Source organism: Triturus cristatus, chromosome 3_2 (assembly GCF_964204655.1).
Source record: "Triturus cristatus chromosome 3_2, aTriCri1.1, whole genome shotgun sequence".
NCBI classification, from domain to species: domain Eukaryota; kingdom Metazoa; phylum Chordata; class Amphibia; order Caudata; family Salamandridae; genus Triturus; species Triturus cristatus.
The window spans coordinates 927574221-927586738 of record NC_140584.1 but is presented as its reverse complement, the minus strand read 5'-3'; the positions used below and the strand labels follow the sequence as shown (position 1 = coordinate 927586738).

General features: G+C 44.0%; 1 protein-coding gene across 6 annotated transcripts in view; it reads right to left on the bottom strand.

Moving 5' to 3' along the window:
• VMP1 (vacuole membrane protein 1) overlaps positions 1-12518 on the bottom strand; it is an 810872-nt gene that overhangs the window by 415119 nt on the left and 383235 nt on the right. The gene's annotated exons all lie outside the window — the stretch shown is intronic.

The following is a 12518-nucleotide window of genomic DNA, read 5'->3' as shown; positions in this document are numbered from 1 at the left end:
CCAAGTCCAGAATGAGTCTAATTCCAGCCATCAGAAAGATGCAAAAGAAGTATCTAACTTTGGCCATAGTTGCCAGACTACCTATGCGGCAATAATGTACCCAACAACTCCAGAAGGAAGGGTGCCTTTATGAATGGAAAACCACTGGGGACACCGATTATTTTCAAATTCCTAACTGTCTTCCGATGACCTATACCACCACCTTTTACATGGCAAAACTTCTTGACCTAAACCCAGGAGCGCTAATTGCAAAACAGAAAAACTGCATTTCTCGGATTACTGGTAAAACAGGGAAAAAATCCAGATGTCATTCAAATCGGAACACCGAGATGAACAGAATGAACGAACTTGAAATGTTGACCCCTGAATACTAAGAAAGCCGATATTTTAAAGTGTGTCTTCATTTAAAAACTGGACTTTCGAAAGGCAACTCTGCTTTCTAGAGACAAAAGGTGAGCTGGATCACGACGAGTGATTAAAAAAAATCAGGAGCTAATCTGCTCGCAATTTATCTGCCTGCAATTTAATATTGTATGTGGCACCCCTAAATCATCTGCCCCTGCTTCCAAGATATATGCAAGGGCAGAGGAGTAATGGGGCCGCCATAACCATGCATTTAAAACAAAATGTTCTTTAAAAAACCTAGCCTCCCGACACCCACCCTCACCATACTAGAGATACCCTTCCTGTTAGACCTGTCAGCCCTTTGGGTGGTCCCTCCTCATCATTATTTATTTTGTCCCACTTTTGCCTCAAACCCTGTTTGAATTTTTCCTTTTTGGGAACCACCAGACTTTTTAGTGTTGCTGCAGATTCAGGGAGCCATTTTACCTACCCCTGAAACTTCTGTCTGAGGGCCTGGAGCACAAAATGGTGGCCACCTGTGACATCACCAGCATCCACTGGAACCTGCTAGCACCTTCCAGAACATTCCAGAACCCTGTGACAGTTGGAGGCGGTTTAGAATGTTGGGAAGCTAAGAGAGAGAGTTGGCAGTTGGAGCTGGCAGTTGGCACCTGACTGGTGAGGAGTGAGCAGCAAAAACGTGAAGGAGGAAGGAGTGAAGCAGCAGGGGTGGAAACTTGTGCCTGGAGTGGGGTCCATAAACCCACCCTTGATACTAGTCCCTACTGACGGAGCCCAGCCTAGAGCCCTGTGTGGGAAGAAGTCAGAAAAACCATCCTGAGGACCTGGACAGCAGGAACAGGCCTTAGAAACAAGAGAACAGCAAGATCCTGACCTGGAAGCTGGTTTCCCTGAAGTCCGACGTCGAGTAGCCTAAGACCTGGAGCCCGAGGTGGAGAAGCGGCGCTGACTGGAAAAGCAGACGTCGTACCCGGAGCCGCCAGAGGTCGAGAAAGGGCGCCGTCAGAGGTCGTGAGGAATACCAGAGGTCGAGGAGGAAGTCACCCGAGGTCGAGTGAGCGGCGTCATCGGAGGAGTGAAGTCCGCCCTCCGGAGTCGTCGGAGACCGAGGTGAAGGGTAACGGAGGTCGGGAGTGAGGATCGCACTCCGGAGTCGCCGGAACCTGTGAGAATCGTGCCGGAGGTCGGGAGTGGAGGTCGCACTCCGGAGTCGCCGGAAACCTGTGAGGAGCACCGGAGGTCGGGAGTGAGGATCGCACTCCGGAGCCGCCGGAAGTCGACATCGAGGCAAGGCCGGCCGACGTCATCGAAGCCGAGGTCGCCATCGGACCGGAGCCGCCCGAAGTCGACATCGAGTAAGACTGCCCGACGCCATCGAATCGGAGGTCGAGATCGAACCGAGGCCGCTGACATCGAGACCGGATCCGCCTGCCGGTGTCGTCAAAGAACTGACATTGTGCCGAGGACGCCGACATCGAACCGGAACCGCCTCACGGCATCGATACGACTCCAGCGGCGTCGGAGCATCAGAAAAAGGGCAGTAAGTGGAGTAGAGGGCGCCTAAGGCCCTGTGGAGACCTGAGAGACTGCTCTAAGGGGCTAGGGAGGTGCTGGAACCAACCTGACTGTGCCAGGGGTGAACTGGGACTAATCTAGAGAAGTTGTGTGGAGAGAGAGAGCCAGGTCTCTGGTATTTTCCCCCTTTATCTACCTCAGTTTAGGCCTCAGCCTTGACCAAGCCAGGGAGTAGACACCCCCAAGCCTTCCACATCCCCACAAGCTGTGCCTGTGCCAAATCAGCCCTTAGGAATTCAAAAGTGATCTGAATCCATGAGTGTCACTGTCAGCTTTTGAGTATTTATTAGGGGCACTGTATTTATTGTATTTAACCTATTTATTGTTCCACTGTATTTATTGGTCCACAGTATTTATTGATGCACAATATTTATTGGTTACAGTATTTATTGCCTCAGAATATTTAATTGCCTGTCTGTATTGCACTTTTATTTATGCCTTCAGTATTTATGATCACCCCTATTTATTGAATCATTAAGCCAGTATTTATTTGTCCTGCACTTTCTAAAAAGTTTGTATATTGTGATTGTTATTTATTTTCTCCAATCAGCAACTAAGAGAAAAAGCAGATAAAGAAAGTTATTTTCATAATTTTTACGGTGTAGAGTCGTTTTTGGAACGGATGCACGCATGGTTATTGTTTGGGTATGTTGTATGCTTAGCACGGAGCCTGATTCCTGACCACTCGAGCCAAGCTACCACAGTGTGTCCGGAAGACCACCACCACCCCTTCTAGTGTGGGAGTGGGTTTCCAACACTTCCCCTCAACGAAAAATCAATACCTGCCTTCATGCCACCCACCCCCACTACCATCTGACACGGGGAAGACCACCTTCAAAGAAGAATTTGAATAAAGACCACCTTCAAAGAAGGATCTGAATATTTTACTTCTACTTTAGCTCAAAGAGGACCCATTAATTTTGAGGAGACTGCGCTTAATCCGTAAGGTTGGCAAAGGTCTTCTAACATAAGGATAGACTGAATCAACGAACAAATCTTAGCTCACTGACATAGTGAAAAGGGATAACTGAGGAGAACGTTACCCGTGTGCAGTAATGGTTGATATGTGCATTCTGGAAGAAGGAAATCATAGGCCTCAAACACAAATGTACAAGGGATTACAGCAATCTCTCTTCCCGGCACTTCCTCTTATCAATCTTTTTATCGAAAAAAGTTCTAGTAAATCCATTCAAATTCACGCCATAGAAGGCTCAGAGGGCATACTTTTACCGTCAATGATTTCGAAGCATTTACATCTAAATGGCTCTGGTGTAGGATCTCTCCAGATGTTCTGGAGAAGAGATCAAGTCTAAAAGGATGTCCTGGTGCAGTTCTTATGACAGAGGAAGGTCTAGATCATCCATTCTTAACCTTTGGACTTCTGTGGACCCAATGAATAACTACTAGAGACCGGAGAACCCCCACTTAAGTAATTTCTACGATCTGAACCTTAAATACCCAAAACTACGGAGACAAGTATACATTAAACAAATGCATACATTATTAAATATTTTGTTTCATACACAGGCTAAAAATAAACAAAAATCTAAATTTCAATACCAATGAGAATGTTGAAGCGTTTCAAAATTTGGAATTATTTCTGAAAGACAAAGTGATATGACAGGCTCCAGGATATTGCTTTGCCTTTTATATGCTCTTTTTTGTCGGTCCATCCTAGTGTTTTAAATGAGGCCATTAGTTGTTGACGCTACAGTTTGCTGTACTTGAACTGGCCCCACAAATCAAGCTAAAGACACAATCGTAATTTTTAGCTTTTAATTTCAAAGTCCATCACATATACTGAACATTATTTAAATGGTTGCGGATCCCCTGAGTAGGTGTCGCATCTTCAGGGATCCACAGACCCCAGGTTACAAACCACTCATTTAGATAGTATCACAGGCAAACTGAGAAACAACGGACTCAAAAAATTGCCTAAAGTGTTAGAGTCCCACTTCTCCTCTGAATTCCCACACCTGCTCCTGGTTCCCAGATCCTGAAAAATGGAATGCAGAATCAAACTTCGTCCCTGATGCAGAAAACGCAATTAGCAGACGAGGTGCCCTTCAGAAAGAACACACACTGCACAGTCACTAAGAGGGGGAATCAACAAAATCGCAGAATGAGAAATACCACTGTTCATCCTCTTGCTATGTAGGGACTCTGTCTCAAAACGTTTCTTGCATTTCATTGAATGTCCAAATTAGTCCTCAGAATGGTTCCACCTCTAAACTTCAACCTCCTTCATAGTATCGCTGGACTTTTGTTTCATAATCAAACTTATGCAACTTAGTAAGAATATCTAAAAACTATAAACTCAGTCTTTTAGTTTTCCATGAAAATGTAAGTTGTTTATAGTTATACCTTTTTCTTCACAACAACCAACAGCAGTCCCTTGATGTACAGCTGAAACCCCCCGCATATCCTCACCCCACACCCAATGGAACCCCATTCACAATAATCAATATTAAATCACCCACACATAGAACACGGTCATGCTATATCTATGACATAAGGTCCAACACGCCCTCAAATCTGTATGAGCATGTTTGGTTCTGTTGTGTGGTTCCTACAAATCTATATAGGATCTGCGGGTTTAGACAACATAAACGAAGGGATTGGTGTCCAGACTGATTCTAGACACCCCCAGAGGATATGTTAGTCAGTAGACCAGCTAGCTCACAGTGCCACTATAAGCCCCACAACCTTACCAAGGAGCGAATCGTTTCTGGCCACTATCGAACATGACAACTCTGACCCCTCAAGAATCGTGGAAACAATACATTACTTTTCGCTCATTCACTCGTGCTCACTTGGTCTCAGAGATATACAAAATAAACTGTGGGGACATTTTCAATAAGTATTTATTGAACCAGCATCATTCTGGTATAAAATACGTGTGCTGCAACAAGCAATAGACAGAAACAGATGTAACGGTTATATGCACCAACAGAGTAAATAAAAGGTAGGATTCCTACCATGGTGCTGAAACAATGAATATATGCAGGCATATAGATGCATGGCAGTAATCAGGAGTACTCCTAAGATGCAAGCCCTAACTAATGTACCTAAGTGTACCTAGCATGTATGCAGGTGTATAGCCGAGCATCCCCCTAGGAAGGAGCCTACCTGATGGGAGAGAATGAAGGATCCCGCCTTGGTCTCGAGTTGGACACCCCGCAAGGGATGTCAGACCACTGCGTGCTTTAAAGTCTGCGTGCATGGACTTCAGCGTCTTGTGTCATCATAGAAGCTTCTCATCTGGTTTGCCCAGCGAAGATGTGATACTTATATATCCAAAATTTACCCTCTGGCGTTCTACCCAGATGTGTCATGGTACTGTGGGTCTGTCGGCCAAGGAGGACGATAGTGGTGACTTTTGTACAGAGTTATTATGCAGAAGATGGTAATCCTGCTTTGATACTTAGAATCCTCATGCATAATAAATTAGGCTAGTTTTAGAAGAAAACCACACAACATTTATTCGGCACCTAACTAGGTAAAAGGTCAGCACCAGAGCCGTCATGTAGAGCAAGATAGGACAAATGTAGGTAAAAAGTCATGCAACTACCTAGGCCTATATTGGGGTTCATACAAGTTCCCAATATATATTCCGCCTCCTCAGAGCTCCGGGTCAAGCCAAATCCTAGGTGTCATTTTGTAAATCGTCAATGAAAGGTTTCCAAATGGGATTAAAACTATAATTTCTCAAATCATGTGTCAGAAATTCCATCTCTAAGATTGACCATAACTGTCTAGACCAACTGAGAGTATTGGGAGGTCTGGTCTTCTTCCAATTAAGTTCTATTTCTGGTTTGGCAGCTCATAACATAGGAGTTGTAAGTTTCAGGCATGCCAAAGAACCTGGTCATATTCTCAAGACAGTCACCAAGGACTAGGTATCAGGAATCTTATCTTTAATATGGCGTACAACCTCTTTCGCGTAGATTTCCAATTCCTGTCAGGTCCACCATACATGCAATGCTTCCCCCTCCATCTCACATACTCTTTAGTATCGGCACTCTGTGTGCTTCAGTTTGTGAGACGTTATGTTCTAAATCTATATTATCTTTAACCAGATGTCTCAGACTCATAAAATGTGAATAACTTCTCAAAAGGTGTCAGACAGCTGGTACGTTCCTCCCTATTCTCCAGTGAAAGTGCCTCATGCCCAAGTTGAAAATATCTTAGCAATTTTCTCATCGACCCCAAACCCTGCAATACGGGTTTCAAAAGATTTGTTTTTTTTTTGAGGGGTTGGGGGGATAGAAAAGTCCTCTCACCATAGAACAGTTCCTGGTTTCCCATTTAGCATCCTGGGAACCCTCCACCACCGGTGTGAAGTCTGGGTCCATTCATCTTAGAGCATGTCCAAGGTATCTATTAGCTGCTGTATAAATTCGGAAACATAAGCTACACATTGCCTACAGTGTTGAAGAATTAAAGCAGGTCCCAGACTGGTCTACCCAATAGGGGCCTCTACACGTATTCTTCGGTCATTTAGTTACCATTCTAAATTGATTCTCAATTGGGCATAAGATGATCAAATGTCAAGAAGCGGTATCAAAGAAAAAGCAAAGGGGGAAACTCCCCTTCAGAAAAAACACATACCTAACTTTACAAAAAGGTCTGAAATAAGAGGTTTTAGGACTAGAAGTCAAGGGAAGAAAATACTACTTCAGAAATAATTTTTTAAGAGGAAATTGTTACTACAAAGGGAAAAGATCTGGTCAAAGATCCTTGCTCCATAGAGAAGAAAAGAAAATATCTGAGACAATGTAGCTACTTGGACACTTACAGCGCCCATATTATTGTTTCACAGTCTTTCAGTTTTTAATTGAAAAAATGTTGTCCAATTACACTTAATCATGAAATAAGAAACGCAGAAAATTATGCATATGATCTATTTTTTTAAGTTAAACCTTTCTCACTTTGAATACATATGCCAGGATCCCAAGGATAGGGAGATATTAACATTCATGCAATGCAGATGTTTGTCCTTGATGGGGGAACTTCTGTTTCCAGGTGAACTTCGAAGGATTTGTGCTTCCTCTGTTTAACACTCTCACACACACACACACACACTTCTTTAATCTGGGTCCCAATTTAATCACAGTTGGAAATAAAAATAGTAAAACCATTGGAAAGCCCTCTTATCTGAGAGATTGCAATAAATGCAAAATGCTGCTAAGTTTCTAATGACATTCAAAAAGGGGACATCAATATTTCCTTTGACGAGACTTCCTCAATATTTGTGCAAAGTACAGAATTTTTTTGTGATCGCTGACAAAGGGAATGGAGCCTCCAATAAAAGAATGCTAAATGATATTTAGTAGAAGCACATCACCTTGAAAAGGTCTCTGACCCATGCCGCCCGTGTCAGTGAGCGGATAGATCTACATGCATTGTTAGGATCGTTTTGGGAAGGAGTTTTTCTGATCTGTTATAATATTTTCCTGAGGATTTTTAGTACATCTGTGTTTTGTTACACTGTATTGTAGGTGTGAGCCACAAGCCCTTTTTCCTTCAGTGTAAGTGTGTCTTTCTTTTTCTTCTTGCTTGTGCTGAAGTGCATGATGTAAGATGGAACGTGAATGTGTTTAGTTCTAGAAGCTTTACATGAAGCTGAGGAGGGGCAAGCAGGGAAGATGTGCTGCTCGCGTTGGGAGTTCCTTTCTTTGTATGTAACTTAAGCCTATTTAGAAATTATAATTTTCGCACCAACCAAAGTACTACTTTTTCTGTCGAAGACAACACTTTGAATATTACAGTCCCCTCAACTAACTAAAGATGGGTCAATTCATTCCAGTCTTCTTAACGACCATAATTCCCTGAGTTGGCATGAGCTGTGGCTAGATCATGGTGACTGCAGGCACCACTGGACCTAGATTGAAACCCATGCAAATGGATTGCGTTTTAGAGACCCTTCAGCACTATCACCGCAGGCTCCGTTGACATATCTTTTAAAAGGTCACCCATAGAGGATGGGATAAGTGGCAGAGGTGAACTTTGTGGGACTGAGAAGAGAGAATCTAGAACATAAAGTATAGATTCTACATTTCTTCCACCACATATTTCATAAGTGGAGGTCTTGTGTAGCTTAAGGCGGCACAACAGCCTCCAAGACACGTGTAGTGTAAGACTAGCTGTACCCATGAGGCCTTGCATTTATGCTCTTCTCCCATTCAGGGCAAACGGGTTCAGGATGAAACTTAGGACAGAGAGGTTCAGGTGGAGAATAAGTGCTGTTTTCAAAGGTCAGCTCTTCCGTGAATGAGTTCTCTACTGAATAGCAGAATGTAGAGTGAATAGGGAGTTTGACCACTTTAACCAGTTCCAAGAGCAAAGTTAGATTCTGTAAGCACCCCGGGACATCAATAGTGCTAGGACTATTACTGCTGTCCCACCTTATGACAGCCCTTTTTAGGTCTCGCCTGAGCCAGCGCATGCTCTGCTCTGGCGAGACATTTAGTATGCAGCTTCTCGAAGTGCTACCAAATCGGCCACCAGCTTGCGGTCACGCGCACCAGGGCGCCCGCCACGCTCCGCCTCTACAATAACTGCTGCGCGCGCATCCCTCGCGTGCTTTGCACAGAGCGAGTCATAGCGATCACTTTCGTTTTCACCGCGATGACTTGCTTTCACGGCCACGCGGCGTTGCTTTTACGGACGCGCAGCCAATGCTTGTTCCGTTTCCCGCGTGTCTCTGGGCACTTTCATTTCCCTCCTCTCCCAGTTTTGTTCTCTTATCTCCTATACCGCTATTCCCTTCCCTGCAGTTTCTGCTCTTTCATGCTTCGCCCCTTGCCGTCCTCTTTTTCCCCTCCCCTCCCCTCCTGTCTCTGCTCCTATCATTACTTCCCTGGTGACCGGTCTTATCTACTCTCCTCCCTTTCAATTTCCAGTCACCTTGTCTTTTACCCCTCTTATTTCTCCTAACTCTTTGAGTCCCCTTAGTATATGTTTACACACGCCTGCCATTTATAAACGTCGCACCATCTTTCTCTGCTCCACTGTTTCCCTAAACCCGTACTTTATATTGTCACCATAGCCTCCCTGTATCTTTTCCCTTCCCTTTGAGTTCCCATTACCTCCGTTCACCTATCTTGCCCTCCTCTGACACTCCCGTTTGCCTGCTCATATTGCTTCCTCCCCAAATGTCTTTGCTCCTCGCTCTTAATTCATGTGTTTTTGTTTCCTCTCCCCCTGTCTTGCACCCAATCACTACCGCCTCTACTCTGTGTTGTGGCGAGGGCCCTTGCTCACAAGGGCCCATGAATTAGGACTGGCCCACTGACAAATACCAAGCATGCTTTCTGCTTTCTACCGTACTCTGACCTAGAGCAAGCCAAGGCTCTTTATTTATCACGTCGGGCTACGTGCTACGTCATCTGGACGTCATGTGGCCGGGTGGCTCACTACACCCGTCTTTTCTCCCACCTCTTCACCCCGCCTGGCTCATCTCTGCTGCCATTCCTCCATACTCTTGGCACCTCTCCTCTTCCTTCGCCTGTCTGCTTCTGCTTCCCACTCTTCCTCCCTCAATTTCACTTCCTCGTGGGCTCCCCCCTTCCAGCTGGCACGGTCTCTGGGAGCCCTTTGGTACAATTTGCTGTCTCCTCGGGAGACATATGCTGTTGTACTTCCACAGAGAGACAGCTTGTTGGAAGCTGCAGGGAGCTCTCAACATGGGAGGTTGGTGCGATTGCCTGCTTCTTCTTTTTGGCTTCTTAATTTTACTTAGAATCTCCCGTTCCCTTGCCTCGGGGTTAGAACTTGAAAGGCACAGATGTAGAAAGGAAGCCGTGCAATTTTTGCACATTGTCAAATATATTCTCTTGTTTTCTGGAAGAAAAAAAAAAAGTCTGTTGACTTTCCAACATTAATTCGCAAATGAAATGTAGGCTAAAAGGCTCACAAGCAATTTAATGATGTAGAACTGAAGCTAGAGACGTGTACCATGCCTGTTCATGTCTGCTAGTACCACCTCAGTACTGACCTGCTGCTTCGCTGATAGTCTTCCAGCTACAAAGACGACTTTACCGACTTCTTAACAACGCTGAAAGGCCACGCTATTGTCAAATGCTACGCTGTACAAAACCGCATAAGATAGCACAGTGCGTCACTGTGCAGGGGTGTCTAAATTAAGCATCCCCGTTAGGGTTCTTTCATTAGTCAATATAAATGTCTTCTAAACCACTTTCTTCTGCTGTTAATGAAACCTAAGCCCATCTTCTTATGCTAGTGCGACTATTGGGACCAATACAAACTTCAATCGTCCTTCCCAACCCTCTCACTCATACGCCACAAAGATTAAATACTATTGTGAATTCCTGTAGTAGCATTTTGGACATAGCACACCCTAGTCTGGTATTATTGCAATATTCATAAAGTAATATAAGTGATGGATCATGCTATGATACAGAAATACTGCTGCAGTTGCATCATAGATGAATTTAGGTAACAATTCACACTCCTGACAAGGCAACGAAGCACATAAGCAAACAGCACACTACCCCATGAGGGAGTTCTCACTTGGGAAAGTCTTGAAATTGCCTGTGTGGGAAGCATTTTGGTGTGAATGGTGCTCGTATCATGTCTTAGGTTGCTGTATCTACGGACATAATCGGAGGAGGTGGTGTTGATACTGCTGGTCTTTGTAGATCCACCTGTAAAAGAGACTTGTCCATAAACTATGCTATTGCTTGAAATCATGAACTCCACTTCCGACGCCCTTCTAAACAACTGCAACAATTTTTGGGGAATCTATATGAGCATCCATACTCCAATTGGAATATGCAAGTGCAAGCCAAAGCCATCACCACCCTAGTACTCGAAAGACCTTGCTAACAATAAACAATCCATCTGCAAACAGGAAAGAAAATGGAGGAAAAACAGAACTAAGTCCCTCCGTGTAACATGCAGACACCCCATCACACCAGCCACTGCAGTTATATACCAACAATATCAATGAAGGCACCAACTGAAGCAGAATGCTGTACAAGACAATCAATACATTAAACACCTGATGGGCCTACCTATTCCTCACTCCACAGATAGATAAGATAGATACATTGTTATTGTTTCAAGTTATTTAAAACCATCACAATATAAACAAGCATTGGCATAGCCAATAGGTCTCGCTTTTGGGACCTTATAAGTATTTAGTTATGCAGCACAATATCCTTGGTGCAATAACATTGTTGCATGGCTAAAAACGTATAAGGTCCCAAAAGTGAGACCTATTGGCTATGCCAATGCTTGTTTAATTGAGATGGTTTGTGTGGTAAAAAAAAAAAAAAAAAAAGGTGTTGATGTGGCTACAGTAAAAGATACATAGTTTCTCCAAGTGCTTTATAGCATATTCAACCACACAGCACTCTTTAAAAAAACAAAGATAATGAGTAGTGTCACTTTCCTCTACAATGGGCTATTGAGCTGTAGAATGGAACACTGACAAACTATGAACACTGTTATTCATGAGAGCAGGCCTACAGCACTGCTTGTCAACAGATCAAATCATCTTTGACAGCTGTTGAAACGCCCCTTCCGACAAGACCAGCATCGCAGCTTCCATCTGCACAGCCATTAGAGTGAGTCATCCAACACTGGCGTCAGACAGGTCTTCACTCCAAAATTCTGCCCGGGGCCTGCAATTGAAAATGTCTAACACATACTGGGCAGGGTATCCTCAGGCTGTTGGAGCTGGGACAGTAAAGCAGATCAGAAACGATTCACATACAACAAAAGATACAGAACTCTTTGTATCGGTTTCTTTGGTGTTTGTACTGTTGATGGAGTAAAGGTAACGTTGGCTCGGCATACTGTTCCCAACTTAAAGGGCTTACTCATTCTTTGGACTCAAGAGTACTGTTATCACAAATCAAGATGTAATTAAGAATCCTGCAATATTATATGCTCAAACAAGGCAAACACACACCCGTGACCATGAGCCAATGTGAACTAGGATTAGGGAAAACATTAATATCGGAGACATTTCTGCCATTGAAATCTGCAGACAAAAATAGGTTATTTCACAAGAGAGCTCTTCGCAAATGTTTCGGAAAATGTTTGCAGTCAAGCCAAGGTCTAAAAAAGTTTATTTCCAGTCTGTCTCAGACTAATGACCTAGGGTCTATAACTGCATATATTGCAACTGCTGGAAGAGGTGACTCAAAAAACAAGCCCTGGGTCTAGGGATGTGTGAGGAGTCTGTTATGGATTTGTAAGACATCACCAGCCTCTGAGCGGTCACATTTCTGATCTTAGTCTACACGTAGGCCAGTAGTGGTTGACGCTGCCTGAGCGATTAGACAGTCCGGCAAACCATTCTCTCTCTGGGGGATTCCATCAAAAAGAATATTCCAGACATCAACTCATACCCTCCCCTCTGAAATTTAAGTACAATAGGCTGGCTTACCCCACGGGATTAGTGTTCCGGGAACACAAACCAACATCAATAAAATTCACACATTGCTAGGTATTTCTTGGGCTTTTGCTCCTGCATTTAAGTGCTGTACATGGAGGAAACAGTACTCCTTCTGTTAAGGGAAACTTCTTATGAGTGTTCCCATAGA